Source organism: Triturus cristatus, chromosome 6 (genome assembly GCF_964204655.1).
Source record: "Triturus cristatus chromosome 6, aTriCri1.1, whole genome shotgun sequence".
Classification (NCBI taxonomy): Eukaryota; Metazoa; Chordata; class Amphibia; order Caudata; family Salamandridae; genus Triturus; species Triturus cristatus.
Genome location: NC_140589.1, coordinates 1563917041 through 1563933885, shown reverse-complemented (window position 1 = coordinate 1563933885; position 16845 = coordinate 1563917041). Strand labels below are relative to the sequence as shown.

Below are 16845 nucleotides of genomic sequence, written 5' to 3'. Positions count from 1 at the left end.
CTTGGAATTCTTCCAAAAGGCTGTGGGTATCAAAGATGATCTGCGTGTAGAAGTAGGCAGCTTGGATCCTGTCAGGAATGTTACTGCTGATCATACCGCGAGCCCAGCATCCTGAAAGCCTGTTTGATGAGTGGGGAGACAGAAATACATTCAGAAGCTTCAGGAAATGCTGTCGCCGGTCAAATGTGTGATAACATTCTGCCCTATCAGCAGTTGTGGTTTCTGTTCTAACCAATAAGCCTATCTTGCACAAAGACGAATTGCAGAGTCACCGGGCGTTACCGTGATAACGTGTATCCAGGCCAAAGGGTCTTTCAGGAATTTCCTTCGACATGGAAATGACGTGTGATGCTCACAAGTGTATGTGTGTGTGTCTATATATATTGTTACAGTTGCTAAGAGGTGCAGCGCAGGAAATGAAGAGAGTAGAGGGGTACGCTTATGAAATAAAGCACAGAACATCATGAAGCACTACATTTAAGTACAATGTGCCAGAGGGGGTGAGTGAAAGATGGATGCATGGTTGTCTGCACCTACACAAACCTGGCTTCTGTAACAGTGGTACCCTTCACATTTGTTCAGGTCTAAACGACAGAGACACAAAGTAAGGGGTGTGTACAGAATGAGCCACACGAGTATTAATAAAACAGTTTTCATGAGGTTAACTTTCGATGTGGATTTCATTTCCTTTCGATTATGAGGCTTCGTCACAAAATGTTATTTTGTGTGTTCTTTTGCTTGGTGTCTGCTGAACTATGTATGCTTTGCTTGGTGATATTTACGTATTGTCTACTTATATTTCTCAAATAAAAAAAAAGGGGGCCAAATGTCCTAATATGCACTTGGCAATTTAACCTTGGAAGAAATTGGGTTGCTGGTTGACTGGGGGGTGAGTTCTGGTCTAGCAGCAACCACATCCTAGTCAGGGTGAGGAACAAGCCAACCCTAAATTAACCTGTGCTTAACTCTCTGGTACCTTGGCACAGAGCAGACAGGCTTAACTTAGAGGCAAAGTATAAAGCATTTGTGCAACACTTCAGTAGTAAAGTGAACAACTTAACACCAAGTTAGTAATTTTTAATAAACTATCAAGACCAAAATAACAAAAAATCCAATTAGTATAAATGGAGATATGCAATTTTAAAGATTTCAGTGAAAATAGTGCGCAAAAGTACAAAGCGCCAACTGTGAATATGTGATTATGCTAGACCTGGCAAAGGTCACAAGTTCAGATCGACCTTGATGGAGCAGGGGATGGCTACAGGGAGCCAGTTAGGCTCGCTGAAAAAAGGAACATAAATCCTGGTTTGCGAAGCTTTTTGAGAAACTGAGTCGAAGATGCGTCGCAAAGTTAAAGTAATACATCGGTTACGAGATGCGGCGAGGCAGAGGTGCAAGTTCTTGTGTCTTCTCCGAGGATCCCATTGACGAGGGCTTGCGATGCAAAGTCTGGCATTGAGGATGCATCGCTCAGTTGGACAATGCATTGGTTCGAAGGAACTGCAAGGCTGCAATGTGGAATCCAGCGAGGCCTGCGCAGAGGATGTGTCGCTCAGCGGCATTTCTGATGGGGCCACGGGCTGCGATGTGTTGCGGGTCTCAGCGGTGGTGCCGATCCATGCTGCAGCAGCAATGCATTGGTTCTGCTCAGGGTTGCACCGTGCAGCAGAGGAGATGCGTCCTTTCCGCTGGATCCACAGAGGCTGGCAGAGCGCCTTAGCCCCACTTTCTAGCGTCCACGATTGGGGTGGCACCACTTGGCAGGGTAGGCTCACAGATGGCTGAGTCTAGGTGCTGGGGTCGAGTTGCTGGAGTCTTCTGTCCCTGAGGCTCAAGTCAGAAGGCCAGCCAACTAGGCATTGGAGTTACTCTGGTGATCCTGGGGTTAACAGATGCAGGTCCAGTCCTTCTCACCCACACTAGAGGGCAGAGGTTGCAGGTCAACACAACAGGCCAGCAGTCCTTCAGAGCAGCCACCTAGCAGAGAAGCTGTCCTTTCAGCAGCACAGCAGCCCCTCTGTCTAGCAGAGTATCCACAGGTACAGAAGATTATAGAAGAGTAGGTGTCTCAGCTCCAATATTTACACCCAGTTTTGCTTTTGAAGCTGGGGGAAGCTGCTAGAGGCAGGCCTTTGAAGTGCATAGGTACCCTGCCTTCCTTTCCTTGTCTCCATACTAACTACAGGGGGCATGCATCCCTTTGTCTGGAGGCAGGAAACATCCTATTCAAGTGTAAGTGGGGCTGTGCCCAGCTCCTCCCTACCATCCTGCCAGTGATGGTCCATCCTGAGACACCTAAGCTCTCTATTGAGTGTGGCTGTTTAGGAGGAATACATAAAGCCCAACTGTCAACTAAACCCACTCATGTGACCCAGAGACAGGCTAGAGCACCAAAGAGCTAAGGCAGAAAAATGCCAACTTTCTAAAAGTTAAATCCACATATGGGGAGCGATCCACTTGAGGAGTCAGGGGGAGGGGTCCATACAAACTACACAACAAAATAGAAGAACCCCTAAACCATAAATTGTTAGGCCCTTTTCAGAGGCTGCATAATTACTACAAGCCTGAACCTTCAATAACACATTTTACATTCTTCCAATAATTATTTAACTGTTGTCTTACACCTCCACATAAAGCAAAAAGGGATTAAAGACATTTACTGATAAACACTACAAATTTGCAAGTTGTAAATAAAAAACATCATGAAAAATTATAGCTAGAAGACATCACTGTAAATTTATTAAAGACATATAGCACATGCGTTGACTAATTAGTAACAGCAGCTGCAAAGAATTATTTACATCACAAAACGATAACAATACAATCACATGAATACTTAACGCAGTAAAGAAATAACAACATTTAGCATCAATCCACAGACTGAAATGAATGTCAAAGACAAATGCCCATATAGCGAAGATAAGTGTCCAACATTGATTGCATCAATTTAGGAGCTTCAAATTTGTCCTCCTTATTCTTGTCTAAACCCAGATGGCCCTGTAGACTTGGGACACAAGGATACATCCTTATCCATGTGTCTGTTCTGGAATTTTTTGATCCCTGAGGAAGACCTTTGTATAAATTTTTCAGGCACACAAATGGTCCAAAAAGCTTTGATGTTATTTATAGGCATCAAGAGCACACCCACAAAAAGGTTAAGAGAGGCCAAAAACGTGTGGCTGGATTTATGAAATTGGAACTGTCCACAGTCACAGATAAGGGTGTAACCTTGTGTTCCAACCCTATAGGGTTATTTGGATTGTGTGACGTGCGCTAATGCGGCCTATCATTCAAACGTTGTTCTGCTTTACATGGGCAGCATGTGTCATTTTTCCATCTCTTATGCAGTACCTCCAAAGTAATGAAGTTTATTGACCAATTAGGATACAACTTACATAGGGAAGATTATCTGGCACTATGGCCAGAGCTGCTGACTTTGGAACTGGGTAACTAAGTTTGAGTCACAGCGTCAACTCAACATGCTGTGATTTTGGTCATATCACTTAATCTCCCCATGCCTAAAAATGAACCTGTCCCTATATAATGTAACTGGTGCTTTAGTGAGGAGCTCCAATACCTTCGACACAAGTTAAAGCTATTGAAAAATGCACAAAAAACCCCATCCATTCTGTTGAGTAGTCTGCGACTGAGTTGTCAATCACCAGCTCCAGTTCTTCTAGCCAGTTGTGCATTAAGATGAACAACATGAGAGTCCTAATGGGTGGTTCTAGGAAGACAAGAAGACAGCATGAGGGAGAGTGAGATAACTGATAGCAGTCCTACACATGTAAAGTATATTAGCACACCAGTGCTGCAGTCCCAATTAAACAGTGTGTGCTGTCCAATCAGAAGGAATTTTACATACATGGCCCCAAGTTAAGGTACACAGTGATCCAAATGACCAACAGGAGAATGTTTTTCCCTTGTGTTTATATGCCTCTATCAATTTTTTTCTTTGGGGATAACCTATGTTTTTAAATGACGTTTCTTTACATATGGCTACAAGCTTGTTTTTCCTTAAACAATGTAAGCTTGTTTCACTGGAAGTGATACTGTATATGAAATAAAAATAGATACATGAGGGAAAATTCTCACAGTTTGAGTCCCCTCGCCTAATTCTGCCCAATTTCTCTGACAAATATTTTTCATTTTAAATCTAATGTAATTGGCTTTTCATGGAAGATTGTGACCTAACTTGCCTGTCGGCTGCATTCATTCACGCACATTAATTTACGTTGACTTTTGACAAATATTACAGTTTTTTTCTAAATATATTGAGTTTGGTGTTTTAAGTAAAACCTTTAGTTTACTTTTGTCTGGCTCAATCATTGCAGTCATTCTATTTAGTGAATCCCATATCTACAGCTCAATGTTTTCCCTTTCCCATTACTTCTCTGAATTGCAAAATCGCACTCATCACCAAGTGTTCTGATGATAATCAGGAATGCAGCAGATCTTCCCAAATATTTCAAAAACATCCCAATCACATAAATGTGAGGGAAGTTTGCTGAGATTGATTTGCTCAGAATGAATGTCCCCAAAGCAAAATGTGCGTCCATGGTGGCGATTTCCAATTCTATGTGTGTGTGGGCGCTCTTAACCAAATTGGCCCTTACTGTGCAGGGCTTCGTACAGGATTGTTCGAAAACAACAAAAACACTCTAAAATTAAAATGGAATAGAATGAGGGAATAGAAAGCGTAGATGACAATGTGCAAAGGCAAAGTTTTCCAGAACAGGAAACTCTAAATCAACGTGAGCGAGCACCCGAGGCAGTGTCCAGAATGAGCGCTCTTGAAGGGCACAGCTGAGCCCTTTCATGATTGACTTCTTGGGCAGCACAGAGCCGTGCGCCGGTTTCATCAACATTTAGCCATGTTTAGGTACTGCCTGAGTTCTTGTAGGTGTTTCCTACAGGTGCAGAGTTGAATTCGTTTTAGTTCCAAGAGGAAACTTCTTCCCTAACAAATGATGTGTCAACTTCCGTAGTCTCTTTAACTGTCGGACATGTTTATTAGGTGGCTAGATATGGTGGACTGTTGTTGTGGAGGGCTGGTAGGTTAAGCAGCATCATTTGAAAGTCACTCTGGTAGTGAACTGAAGCCATTGCAATTCCAGCAAGACTCGAGTTTGTGGTCATATTGGCTTGCTTCATGGGCGAGCCTGGCTGCTGAGTGTAGAACAGCTTTGAGCAGTATGTGGCTGGTGGAGTTATGCCTGCCAGTACTGTGCTTCCAAAATCTATTTTTGAGATGGCCAGTGTGTGAATGGTGGTATTACCATGACTAGATCAGCTAGATGAGATGCTGGATTTTGTTTTGTGTATGTTGGTGATAATTGGCATTGGTAGCTACTTTATTAATTAGGAGGACTCATTTTAAGTGATGGGTGAAATGTGAAATATAAAGAGATTGTGGAGGGGGATGATCAGAAATCTATAAGATTTAGTGAATTGTGAATGGCTGGGTCTATTTTCTTCCATACACAGAGAATTTATTTTTATGGAAGGATGTAAAGGGGGTCTTTGTGAGAACACACCCCCTCAGATGCTTAGTGGGCCACACGTTGTCCAAATCCATATACCAAATATACATTATTTTACATTATGAGTTGCTTTAGGCGTTTATTTTTATAGCTATTGAATATTTGAACTATGTTACATTTTGTAATAATTGGCAACGCCACAATCGTAGGCATCTCAGCATCATTTAGGCCATGAAGGGCACATAGACCACTTATTTTTTAAGCAGTACAGGGACCTCTTTTCGATACTTTCTGACTATATAGACATGAGTGTTCATAAAACAGTGTGACGAGATGGAGAATCTTGGTCACTGAACCAGGAATGGGCTTTGACCGACTGTTTCAAGAAGCCTGGGCAGTGCTTTAAATGGGCCGGTACTCACCGGTACTGAGTACCGGCACTTCCTAATTTTTTGGCCGTCAGTACCGGCACTTCTCTTTAGCCAGGGAGAGTACCGATACGCTAATAGACGGCACTGCAGGCTCCGGTTAGGTTTCATTTTACAGCAGCAGCTAGTGTTATCAGACGTGAGGGGCCTCACCCCACTAACATGGGGGGGGGGGGATGGGAGCGAATGAGCAGCTCTACTTAAAAAGACAATAGCTGTGTTGGGATGAAGGATTTTTTTCTGTGTAGTTGAAGAGTGGGCCTGTATTTGCGCATGTGCTGAACGAGTAAGATTTTCACTTTGAAGGCACACACCGGGCAGTGACATCACTGTGGTAGGCGTGACCGGTTTTATCGGTGAGGCATATGCTTCATTTAGGGCGTTTACTGCTCTGGCTCAAGGCTGGGTCCGCAGAGCTTCATTCATCTAATGGAGAAGGGAGTGGCAGACACAGGGGAACGATGTTAAGAGTTGGTGTCTACCTTGAAAATGCATCCACTGTTTATGTGGTTTTTTGAGTCGAGGGGCCAAGTGCGGCCCATTTCACTTTTGACCTCTCACGATTCTGAAGACAAGGAGTGCTGCAAGGGGCGTGCTCTGTTGCTGTCGCAGGTACTTCTCATCGTCTGTTGGCTGGACTGGCTCACAAGTGCTCTAGTTACCTGGTTCACGTAAACTGTGCCTCTACTAGCTTCATACATACCTTCAATTTGCTCAGTTCGTTTTAAGTAAAGTAAACTGTGGAGAAGTGTGGCTCACTGGTTAGAGTAGGCAGACCTGGAAGCAGAGGTCAGCCCGGGACCAGGGTTCAATTCCCGGCTCAGCTGGGTCTTGAGTCCATAACTTGTCCATGGACTCGATATTTCTCGCTCCAGTGTATACTTGATTCATGGGTTCACACTCTGCGACTCTGGGCAATAGCTTGCTTAATCTCCACAATGGCCCCTCGCGGCGGGATGCCTGGCTTTCACCTTGTGAATGCCCTGCTGGGTAATCTCACAGGGGAATACCAGGACGGGTTCCCTAAGCAAGCGCTTAGAGACCGGTTGGTGATTTGCGCTATATAAATATCTGTACATTTACATTTACAACTATCTACGACTGCGGCAGTAATCACAGCATGTTAATTACTGTTTACATGTTGTGATGACAGCTACAAGTTAAGAAAAAGTGCGAGTCTCCCTTATTATTCTTTTTATTAAATTGTGCTGTGTTGTGGTGTCTATTTAATGACTGAAAAATACAGCATCACTGTTTTCCTAATCACATAATGTTGTGAAGAAAACGTGTATAACCAAAAGTGTGGATGTGCACTGTTTTTCAGCCACGTTTGTTTTTAATTTCAAATAGGTCCAAGCTCCTGCTCAAGCCAGGCCTGCCCTCTGGCAGGCATACCTTGGCGCTAGTGATGCACCTGCTTCATGCCCTGCCTGCTCTGTGTACTTTAACACAAACAACAATTTCACCAGCCGCCACTGGTTAGGTATCTCTTCTAGCACAGGGTAGATGCCCTGCTTCTCATGAGCTTGTAAGCACAGTAGCCTTTTGCAGAGTCCCTGCTGAAGATTCCAGCAGCATCCATTTGAATGCCCTGAGACCGCAGGTGTCTGAGAGGACTTGCCTTGCGTCATGCTGTGATTAACAGTGCAGGGTCTAGACAGACCCTGCACCGTCAATCAGGGGCACAACGACCATTCACTTCAGCTGAAAGTGCTTTAGCCTGCTCCCCGCCTCTCTCCATCAGGTGTTTAAATGTTGTCCCTGTGTTCACCATCACACTGTGTTTGACAGTGGAGGGCCATTTAGGCCCTATGCTGTTAATCGTATTCACACTATTGTGTGCATTTGGGCAAACACAAGTATGGAGGCAGCACATGGACAGTGGCAATTTAGAAAGCCATGGGAGGCAAGAAGTTTAAAATGGCTTTAATCTCACCTGAGACTTTGTGTGAGTGTTTGTTTATGTCTGTGTGCTTGCCAACTTGTGTATGCCTGTTTTTGTGTGTGAGAAAAGTGAGAAAAAGAGGAGGAAAATCAGGACACTTTCAGGAAATATTTTAAAGGGAATATGTGGAATGCTTTTGTGTACATGTCTGCTTGTTTCTGTGTGTGTGTGTACGCTTGAGAGTATATAGTATTGTGCCAAACAAAAAATAACATTATGGCATTAAGAAGCAGCAAATATTACTAAACAAGGATCTGTTAACATATCATCCTGTTTGGCCTTCATTTTGTGTAATGAGTTAACCTGTTTTGTCTACATAAACGCATTTCTCATGTGTTTTGATATGGGCTGCAACTGCTACAGAAGTCATGTATCATCATATCTTGCCCTTAGCCCCGCCCCTAGCCACACCTCTAGCTCACATTAATGAGTACCTGCACTTATTTTTTCCCGTTTAAAGCACTGAGCCTGGGCACGGTCACCGAAGGCTGTCGCAACCTTTCCTGTGCACCCACGCAGTGACCGCGCTCGAGAAAGGTCAGGGCCGAGCACACTCACTGCTTACACAGCAGCACCTCCCTGCACGGCTGTAGAGTTGAAGGAAACACGAAGCACGCGCTCTGAGCAAAAATGAATGACTAAGAATGTTGCGGTATTTATAGCTAAGGAAAGGCATAGTTCGGCATTTACTGCAAATAAATGAGAATGTGATTGGACCAAAACAAACGTGTCATTTTTCGGCACCCATAGATTTTTTTGCAATGTCTAGAAATGCACTGAGGGAAGGTGGAAAAGTGTGCAATGTTTTTATCTGAGAGGCGTTGAAAGTTAGATTATAAAATGAGGGCCAGATTTATCATACTTTCACACAACACAACACAGCACGACACCTTGCTGCGTGGAAGGGCAGGAATCTGCCATATTTAACATTATATGGTGCATTCTTGATCTCTCCTTGCGCTTGCACACAATGTGCTGCCTTGCGCCAATGTAGGCACCCTTGCACCATGGTACAAGGGTGTTTGCTTTATAGGCAGGATTGTTTTTGTGTGGGAAGTGGAGCCTTCCTGCACCAAAACAATCCTCAGAGGCACTTTCTTCTTTCTAAGTGTGCAGCAGAATGCAGCATATTTAGGAAGAGGAAACAATGAGAAGAAATAAAGATGTTTCTCCTTGTTGCACCTTCCCTGGGAAGGTGTACCATTTTGATGCATTCCCAGCTTTACCTGTCTTGGTAAATCTGGGAATGCGCTAAAGACCAAAGTTAGATGCGTGGGAACACCCATGCCCCAGCTATGGAACGCCTTCCGAGAACAGAGTAACGCAAGGCAGTGACTTGTGCTGCTTGTGTTACTCCAGATTTACCAAGCCATGCAAAGCCACGCAAAGTGGTCTTGCGTGTCTTCATAAATCTCGTTCTACGTTTGGCACTGCCCTGTTTCGCCTTGTGCCCCACAAGGTTGACACAGAACCTTGATACATTTTGCCCTGTGTTCTTTCGTTTGCAGAGTGGGGAGTGTTCATTCTTAATGTACTTTTCCTGATGAATTGCAACTGAAAGTTTTACAGGTCCCAGAGGCTTATTTGAACAGACAGGTCTTGAGGGCCATTCAAAATTCCTGAAGTGAGGAGATGGTGCGGAGTTGCATGGGTAGGCCGTTGAAAGGTAGAAGGAAATTTGTTTTAATAACCTTTGAAAATTAGGAATGGGTAATCGATGGGGTGAATGACAGGAGGTCTATGGGCAAGTTGTGCCTAACGCAATAGACTAAACATCTGCATTCTCTGCCAGCACCTTGCATGCTAGTCTTCCAATCTCTAGGACTGGTGAGACTGTCCTGATAACGCCAGCCCTTTCATCCTAGCTCACCTAAAACAAGCATTGGGGAAAGTCAGTAGGTCTGGCTTGCATTTGGAAACTTGACTAACATATTAAAAAGCTATGATGTCACACATAGGGCCCTCTGTGCTCACTGAAAATTGGCGCCCGGGTGTGATAATCGTTGCTTCTGTTAAAAAGTCTGGCTTGACAGCGCAGCTGTTTGCTTCACTTGTTGTCACCAATTCTTTAATATATTGGTTCGGTCCCGGGAGTATTTCTTTCTCACTCGATACTGTTAACTATTTAGTGTGCTATTGCGGCCTCTATGCATTGCCTGCAGTGCAAAACAATGACGAAAAATGGTATGTCTAAGAAATACACTGAATCCTCACAAACAGCAATTGTTTTTGTGCTGGCACAGTATAAAAGAGCTAATCCCTCATTTGGAGGGGGACCCAGACCCTATTCAATGGAAGGAATATGTTGCCTCCAACCATATTACAGATACAGGCCAAAAGGCAAAGATGCAATCAGGAGGCACACAGACAGTGCTCCACATGAGAGTGAGATTTGGATGGAGAAGAAGATCTTTGGCACAACCGAAATAGCTCCCTGCAGGTGGGCACAATCAATTTTCACCCAATGCATGGGGATCTGTCCCCCTTGGAAAGTCAGGGCAATTGCCAGCTGCACAGCGAAAGGCTCTTAAAAAGCTTAAATTTATCTCTCTGTGTAAGTTTCTATATAATTCTCTGGGTTTAATTCCCTTGTTTCTACAATTAAATGCTTACATTGTATTTGCTTCACATAGCTTAATATAGCACAAGATATTGTAAGAGGGCTATCACAATAATCCAAAATATATAATTATTGCTCATATTCTGTGTCCCTACAGGGGCATGTCAACATATATGCTGAATACTTAGTTTTACAGTTAGAGACCTCAGTCAAGTGTATGTTCCTACCCATATTCGGGTTGATTATTGCTTGAATGTTCCCACCATTTAAGCATGTCTTGCATGTCTTACATTTATAGAAAAAATGGTTTTAATAGCGGCCATTTTCTAAAGAAAAGTTCGGAGAAAATATTGGTATTTATTTCGTAGTGACCCTGTAATAGGTCAAGGGATTTCAAAACGACCAATGATAACTTATAAAAGGGCTAGATCATCCAGATATTGTTTGGTAAAAAGTAAGATGGTACATGATAAGCCTTAATAGCTGCCCTTAAAAGCTGGATTCTGTAAATGTAAGACAGGCAAGTGCCTAAGTGACCTCTAAAAAACAAAAGCAATTTCAATTTAAGGTATTAACTTGATCCTAAAGCCCACCCACTCCATGAATTGTGATATGTCATTATGAGAGTGAGTCAGGATGTGAAGGAGTGAGTGAGTATTTCACTGATTGAGTGACTGAATTCAAGAAATGAATGATGACGCTGAGGTATAATTGTGCAATATTGTCATTGTATTTTTTGTTTAGGTTATTTCCATAATGTACCTACTACAGAACAAGCACAAGGGCACTTCACATACAAGAGAAACGATCATCCATTCTTAAATAAGAAGGCAAGAGGAAAACAGACATTGGGTGTTGTAACAACAACATCATATGAGTTAAGAATGTGTCCTGTAGAGTAGTTCTAGTCAAATTTAGCCGTGTTTAGGTACTGCCTAAAGTGGGTTTCCTTTAGGTGTTTCTCACAGGTGCAGAGTTGATTTCGTTTTCTCAGTTAGGTAGCAGTGAGTTCCAAGAGGAAACTTCTTCCCTGGCAAATGATTTGTCTGAGCGACTGAAGATTTGAAGTTGGATACTTCCATGAATAGCGAGTGTCTACTTGCGAAGTCTCTTTCACTGTCGGAGATGTCCATTAGGTGGCTAGGTATGGGGTCTGTTGTTGTGGAGGGCTGGTGGGTTAAGCGGGATCATTTGAAAGTCACTCTGGAAGTGAATTGAAGCCATTGTAAATCCAGCAGAACAGGAGTTTTGTGGTCATATTGGCTTGCTTCATGGGTGAGCCTGGCTGCTGAGTGTAGAACAGCTTTGAGCAGTAACGTGGTGGTGGGGATATCCCTGCCAGTACTGTGCTTCCAAAATCTATTCCTGAGATAACCAGTGAGTGAATGGCAGTTTCACCATGGCTAGATCAGCTAGATGAGATGCTGGATTTACTTTTGTGTACGTTGGTAATAATTGGCATTGTTAGGTACTGTATTAATGTGAAGGAATCATTCTAAGTGATGAGTCAAATGTGAAATATAAAGAGTTTGTGGAGGGGTGATCTGAAATCAATAAGATTTAGTGAATTGTGAATGGCTGGGTCTATCTTCTGCAATACAAAGAGAAATGTTTATTTTTTATGGAAGGGTGTAAAGGGGGTCCTTGTGAGAACCCACCCCCTCCCAAAAATCACCTGCAAGTGGGTGCAGTCATTCATAGCACCTACCTGCAAGAGGTTCGCTGCCCTCTTTTCAATTCAGCCCAGGGTGCTGCGTGCAGGGTGAAAGAAGAACCTTCAGTTTCAAATCTATGGACCCCATGTGTGAGTTTGCAGCTGAGCTGGGGGCACCACACTTACTGTGTGTGGGTGCACTGGCCTGGTTTGCTATTAGCACACCCAGTTAAAGGTGCGTTGGTGTGCACACAAGGTAGTGCGCCCTATAAATTATATGGGCCTAGGAGTGTGACTGGAGAGTTTCACACAATATGCAGGAAGGAATGAGAAGGCTTATGGTGTTAAGATGTAGGTGTATCTTTAGTTCCTTCTGGAACCGAAGGAGGGTTTGAGCAGTTTAAATGCTGACAAGAATGTTATTCTAGAACCTGTGCTCATATATGGAAATGGATGGGTTTTTTTTGTTGCAGTTCTTCTTCTCCAGTCTGGTTATGTCCATGCTGTGTGTGTGTTGCATAGTCTGCTAGAGGTGGATATTTTCTCAGCCAAGTAGGTCTAGTGCTATTTTTTTTATCCGGTCTTGACGATTACATATGGCTGGAGGGGGAGCCAATGAAGTTCTTCAGCGTATAAGATGGGTCTAAGATTATCATGAAACCAAAGACGCCATTTTCTTTGCAGCTGCCAAGTGGGTCTCAAGTTGTCTAAATCCATATATCAAATATACATTATTTTACATTATGAGTTGTTTTACACGTCTATTCATATATTTCTTGAATATTTGAACCATGTTACATTTTGTAATAATTGGCCACGCCACATTTGTAGGCATCTCAGCGTCTCATCATTTAGGCCATGAAGGGCACAGAGACCACCTCTTTTCGATACTTTCTGATTATATAGACATGAGTTTTCATAAAACAGTGTGAGGAGATGGAGAATCTTGGTCACTGAACCAGGAATGGGCTTTGACCGACTGTTTTAAGAAGCCTGGGCACTGTCACCGAAGGCTGTCGCAAGCTTCCCTGTGCACCCACGCAGTGACCGCGCTCGAGAAAGGTCAGGGCCGAGCACACTCACTGCTTACACAGCAGCACCTCCCTGCACGGCTGTAGAGTTGAAGGAAACACGAAGCACGCGCTCTGAGCAAAAATGAATGACTAAGAATGTTGCAGTATTTATAGCTAAGGAAAGGCATATACTGAAAATAACTGGGAATGTGATTGGACCAAAACAAATGTGTCATTTCTCGTCACCCTTTAGATTTTTCTGCAATGTCTAGAAGTGCTGGCACCTCAGTATTGAAGTTCTGGCTTACTGAGGGAGGGTGGAAAAGGGTGCAATGTTTTTATTTGAGAGGCGTTGAAAGTTAGAATATAAAGTGAGGGCCAGATTTATCTTACTTTCACGCAACACAACACAGCACAACACCTTGCTGCGTGGAAGGGCAGGAACTGCCATATTTAACATTATATGGTGCATTCTTGCCCTCTCCTTGTGTTGGCACACAATGTGCTGCCTTGCGTCAATGCAGGCACCCTTGCACCATGTTGCAAGGGTGTTTGCATTATAGGCAGGATTGCTTTTGTGCGGGAAGTGGAACCTTCCTGCACAAAAATTATCCTTGGAGGCACTTTCTTCTTTCTAAGTGTTCTGCAGAATGCAGCATATTTAGGAAGAGGAAACAATGAGAAGAAATAAAGATGTTTCTCCTGGTTGCACCTTCCCTGGGAAGGTGTAGCATTTAGACGCATACCCAGGTTTAGCTGTGTTGGTAAATTTGGGAATGCGTTAAAATTCAAAGGTAGATAGGTAGGAACTCCCTTGCCCCACCCAGGGAACGCCTTTTGAGACTTGAATAACGCAAGGCAACGACTTGCGCTGCCTTGTGTTACTCCAGATGTACCAAGCCACGCAGGGTCTCGCAAAGTGGGCTTGCGTGTCTTGGTTATTCTCATTCTAGGTTTTATACTGCCCTACGTTGCCTTGCGTGGTGCAAGGGCGACACAGAAGCTTGATAAATTTGGCCCTCTGTTCTTTCTAATTTTATTTTAAATGCCACAAGTTTGTTTTGTTTGCAGAGTGGGGAGTGTTCGTTCTTAATACACTTTTCCTAGTGAATTGACACTTGCGTGTGGATTGAGATGTCAATCAATTAATCAGGATTTATAAAGGTCAGCTAATCATCTGATAGTGTATCCAGGTGCATGCAGGTCCTGGAGGCGTATTCGAACAGCCAGGTCTTGAGGGCTATACGGAATTCCAGAAGTCAGGTGGTATTGGGAGGCCATTAAAAGGTAGAAGAAAATTTGTTTTAATAAACTTTGAAAATTAGGAATGAGTGAGTGATGGTGTAGGTGACAGGAGGTCTTTGGGCAAGTTGTGGCTGACGCAATGGACTAAACATCTGCATTCTCTGCTAGCACTTTGCATGCAAGTCTCCCTCCCAAGGACTGGTGAGACTGTCCTGACAACGCCAGCCCTTTCATCCTAGCTCACCTAAAACAAGCATTGGGGAAAGTCAGAAGGTCTATCTTGCATTTGGAGACTTGCCTAAAAGATTAAAAAGCTATGCTGTCACACATAGGGCCCTCAGTGCTCACTGATAATTTGCACCCGGGTGTGATAATCGTTGCTTCTGTTAAAAGGTCTGGCTTGGCAGAGTAGCTGTTTGCTTCAATTGTGGTCACCCCTTCTTCAAAATATTGGTTCAATCCCAGGGGTGTTTCTTTCTCACTTTATGCTGTTAGTCATTTAGTGTGGTTTTGTGGCTTCTACGGATTGCTTGCATTGCTTGCATACACTGAATCCTCACAAACAGCAATTGCGTTTGTGCTGGCACAGCCTCAACGAGCCAATCCCTCATTTGCTGGGGAACTTAGCCCCTATTCAAATGAAGGAATATGTTGCCTCAGCACCATGTTACAGACACAGGCCCAAAGGCAAAGATGCGATCTGGAGGCGCACCAGGAGTGCTCCACATGATGGGGACGTTTAGATGGAGTAGAAGATCTTTGGCACAACCGCAGCATCTGCCTGCAGGTGGGCACAATCACTTTTCACCCGCATGCAGGAGGATCTCTGCCCCCCTTGGAAAGTCAGGCCAATTGCCCGCTGCACAGCGAAAGGTTCTTAAAAATCTTAAATCTATCTCTGTGTATAATTCTGTATATGATTCTATAGGATTAATTCCCTTGCTTCTGCAATTAAATGCTTACATTTAATTTGCTGCATATAGCTTAATATAGCACAAGATATTGTAAGCGGTGCTCATATTCCAAATTGTGCGTCAAGTGCTTTTTTGTTTGCAGAGCCCGGATAAAATAAGGGTGCCACATTCAGTTCTATTAGGCTGTTTAATTTTCATCAGAATGAGAAATTCAAGCCACACTTTCAGGTAGCAAGAAAAGTATATACATCTATGAAAGTTTCACAAATGGGGAGTCAGTCGTTCATAAGTGATGAAAAACTTCTATTCCAGGAACATTTAGGAAACTGGCCACCCAACCACACTACTAATCTCCTCTATGGGGGTATATGGAAGGTAGAAGGAAGTTTGGGCTTGATCAGTGCACAGCAATAAAAAAGGGGTAACACTTCAGTTATCTGATGAGAACTGCAGGTCTAGCATATGGGTACTCCCAAACATTTTTTCAGGGGCCACAAAGTTTTGTTTTTCATGTGACCAAGGCTGCATTGATGCTGTCACAGCGGTTTCTTCATTATTGCGCATTAGAAAACCATGACTTTAGGATCTGTGCTGTACAAAACCTTCTCCTGTGTTTGATTTTATAAACTAAAATGTTATTCATGTATAATAGGCCCCAGGCCATCCAAAGAGTGCACATAATAACTGACTTGCTACTTAGTTTACTATTGGCATTGTTTTCAGGATGGCGGGGGAATGAATGTTTCAGAATTTTGAAAACTATAACTCAAAAAGAAAATACTTCTCAATGCACTGACATAATCCAATGTACTAAGGTGAAATGATTTTTCTACATGTTAATGAAATACACTTTTTGATTTTTGAAGAGACCTTAAGATATTTTTGCACTTTTGCTGCGATATGTCTTTAAAAATGATGGTGTTCTTAAAGCTAAGCAATGCAGGGCAACCTAGTTACTTCCTTTCTCTAACTTCAAATAATGTTTAAATAAAAGCTTGCCCGTTTATTTAACATCTTTTTAATCATAGTGCTGAGTCAAGAAAACAGCAGCCCAGGTCTACTGTTGACCCGGGGGCCACATGTAATGTCAGGAGGGCATCCATACTTTTGAGTATCACTGGTCTAGCATACACCCAAACTTATGTGTAGGGCCTGTAAGCATCTGTGGAAACCCCATAGTGACAGGAGAGTCAAATAGGACCTCCACTCTCGGCTTTGACTTGACTCAATTATAATAGATGTTTTAATCACTCAGTCCTAGTAGATGTAAGAGCTTTAGATTCTGATATCACAACCAAATCAGGTTGTGACTGATGGTGAACTGGTAGACCACAGCAACATCTCAGCCTGCCTCACCCATGTACAGCACTTGGTGAAAAAAAGCAGGTTTGCCTCAATGGACTAATGACCAGGTGCTACTCATTAGCAGACCTATAGAATCAAATGTTCAATCAACCATCATCAACTGAAATGCGAACAAGGTTTTCAGGTATGCAGAAATGTACATCACTAAGTGAGACAACAGGGACACAATTACTAACTGAAGTCAAACCATCCCACTGTCATTAGATGAACAAATACTTGTTGTTTGAACTGTTCTCAT

General features: G+C 43.1%; 1 protein-coding gene across 1 annotated transcript in view; it reads left to right on the top strand.

Annotated features, from left to right (window-relative positions):
* The window catches only part of PLEK (pleckstrin), a 392598-nt gene that overhangs the window by 76140 nt on the left and 299613 nt on the right, over positions 1-16845 (top strand). The gene's annotated exons all lie outside the window — the stretch shown is intronic.